Below are 3,054 nucleotides of genomic sequence, written 5' to 3'. Positions count from 1 at the left end.
ATATATGTATATACGCAGTAAACACCGATCAGCCACAACATTAAAACCACCACTTATTACCACTCATACTGTGTATCTCCCCCTCTTGCCGCCAAAACAGCTCTGACTCGTGGAGGCGTGGACTCCACAAGACCTCTGAAGGTGTCCTGTGGTATCTGGCACCAAGACGTTAGCAGCAGATCCTTTAAGTCCTGGAAGTTGTGAGGTGGGGCCCCCACGGATCGGGCTTGTTGTCCCAGCACATCCCACAGACGCTGCATCGGATCGGACCCTAACCCCACCCATCCACATGATGGAGAAGAAAGCGTGATTCATCAGACCGGGCCACCTTCTTCCATTGCTCCATGGTCCAGTTCTAATGCTCATGTGCACATTGTAGCTGCTTTCAGAGGTGGAAAGGGGTCAGCATGGACACTCTGACCGGTCTGTGGCTACACAGCTCCATACACAGCAAGATGTGATGCACTGTGTGTTCTGACACCTTTCTATCACAGCAGCGTTAACCTTTTCAGCAGTTTGTGCTACAGTAGCTCTTCTGTGGGATCGAACCAGACGGGCTAGACTTCACTCCCCACCTGCATCAATGAGCCCATGGGCGTCCATGACCTTGTCGCCGGTTCACCGGTTGTCCTTCCTTGGAGCACTTTTGGTAGGTACTAACCACTGCATACTGGGAACAGCCCACAAGACCTGTGGTTTTGGAGATGCTCGGACCCAGTCGTCTAGCATCACAATGTGCTCCTCGTCAAAGTGGCTCAGATCCTTACGCTTGACCATTTTTTCTGCTTCCAACACATCAACTTCAAGAACAGACTGTTCACTTGCTGCCTCATATATCCCACCCCTTGACAGGTGCCATTGGAAAGAGATGATCAATGTTATTTACTTCAGCTGTCGGTGGTTTAAATGTTGTGGCTGATCATTGTTTATGAATGCAAACTTGCATTCTTCCCTATTTTTGACAGTGTGAACTGTTGATACAGGGGTTCATTGTTAATTTTTTAAGGTTTATTATATATTACAATATTTTTATATTTTTCAGTGAATTTATTGTTTTTATTTTATTGCCAATTATTTTCTTTTTTAATTGTTATTACTTTTTGTTATATAACTATAACAAAATACTATTATAATATTGCTTATTGTTTTGATCTAAGCTGCTGTCCCACTGCATTTTCCATCTAGGGACGAATAAAGTATTTATCTATTTAAACATAATTGTATTTTTTGTAGCAGCATTCCAAGGAAACTAAAAGCCGAACAATGCAAATTGATATTTTATTTTAATAAAACAAACAAACAAACAAACAAACAAACACAATCCAATAGTTATACCAGCTCATGGAGAGACACAGCTCTCTCCGTGGCGACTTGTGCATTGTGGAGACTGAAGGCCTCTCTTTCCAAAACTGAAGGAACAGGCTGCAGGCTTTTCATGACCAAGTGAGACTTTTAACATGTGCTCCAAGGCTCCAACACCCGAGAGCAGGATTAGTAGAAACAAAGTTCCTTGTTGTTGCACTCGAGCAGTGCTTCTCAGACTGTTTTTTTTTAGTAGTGTACCCCCCTCTAGGCTGTTTTTTTTTCAGCTGAGTGCCCCCTTCACTGGCATTAGGGGTTAAAATAAAATAAAATATCATAATTTTTTCAAAACATTATATATAACCAACATTATTTTTAACATTAAATAAAAAAAAAAAGTTACATTTTGGGACCCCCTGCAGAGCAGAACCCCAAAAATACCCCTCGGGATGCGAGTACCCCAATTTGAGAAACCCTGCACTAGAATAAAAAAAAAACCGTTTTATTTGATTATTTAGAGCAAGGGCCCCTTTGGCAGACTTGATGAAAAAAGTATTATAAAAATGCACAAGTATATAATTAAACCCATATGTCTCTTGAGGAAACATGAAGTGAAAACAGCCCATACTGTACATTCCACTCCTTTCATAAAAAAAACCCCAAAAAACACCGTCGCGTCTTGTGCGGCCACGTGATCAGGATTATAACCACGTGACCACAAAGGCATCCACATCAAAGCGACGTGTTTTCCAACTCCATCGTTTTCAGGAAAAACAACAACATTCGGGGAAAGAAAAAAAAACAACCCAAAAAAATAACAAAAAAACAACATTTTTTTCCAGTATCGTAAAGAAAAAGATGTGTTAAAGGTGTACACTTTATTTTCAGGGTATATTTCCTTTTCTTTTATTTGCACTAAGTTTTAAAGACACGTAGTTATGAGTACACGCTCACCTCTACTTTTTGTACGTTTACGAACGCGCTTAAGTTCACGAGAAGTGCGTTCGGAGTGCATTGGTGTAAAGCCCAACTTCTCAACGCACCGATTCTCACCAATTAACCGCCTTGTGACGTAGCACACGCGCTTCGCCGCGACCCCCCCCCCCCCCCCCCCACCCGAAATACTCAGTCCCGGGGGCGCGAGGAGCTTCCTTATAATAAAGGCAGAACTTACCGTGGGTGCGTGCAGGGATGACCGACGACGAGCGTTGCCTTTCCCCCTTTTCACTCCCAGGCTGCACCGTTTCAACGTGTTGTCTAAAAATAGTCTGCGGTCTGCAGGGTGGTGGTGGTGGTGGTGGTGGTGGTGGTGGTGGTGGTGGTGGTCGGGGGCTTTAAAAAAAAAAAAAGAAGAAAAAAAAAAAAAAGGTTTTTCCACTTCAATTTAAGCAACAGATGGAGACGCGGGTGGTGCAAAAAAAAAAAACCCAACAAATCCACCGTGTATTTGGATGAATTAAAATGCGTCTTTTTTAATTGTCCTCTTACTCTCACTCCAACTCGCGCCTCTGTCAGAACTGAGCAAGGGGGGGGGGGGGGCGACGACGAGTGGGGCTTAGGGGGTTGGGGGCGGGGTTGGGGCGGGGTGGAGGGCCAGGGTGCGGTGGGGTGGGGGGCTAGGGTGGGGCGGACGGGGGGGGGGCTCTATCCTCTGCCCAGTCTGCCGGGGAAAACAAGGCTTATTCACCCACTGCAATGGTCGTGACGCCTGTTGCCGAACACAATAAATAAACAACAAATAAAACGGAAACG

The 3,054-nt window shown here is 44.4% G+C and overlaps 1 protein-coding gene across 3 annotated transcripts in view; it reads right to left on the bottom strand.

Annotated features, from left to right (window-relative positions):
• Window positions 1-2,793, bottom strand: part of LOC307233821 (FXYD domain-containing ion transport regulator 6-like) — a 9,942-nt gene extending 7,149 nt beyond the window's left edge. For all 3 annotated transcript variants that reach the window (XM_080005252.1, XM_080005253.1, XM_080005254.1), the window contains exon 1: window positions 2,477-2,793. The gene's annotated coding sequence lies outside the window, so the exon portion shown is untranslated. The remainder of the gene's footprint in view (window positions 1-2,476) is intronic.
• Window positions 2,794-3,054: the final 261 nt, after the last annotated feature.

This window comes from Zeus faber, assembly GCF_960531495.2.
Source record: "Zeus faber genome assembly, chromosome: 8".
NCBI classification, from domain to species: domain Eukaryota; kingdom Metazoa; phylum Chordata; class Actinopteri; order Zeiformes; family Zeidae; genus Zeus; species Zeus faber.
This window is presented reverse-complemented; position numbering and strand designations above follow the sequence as displayed.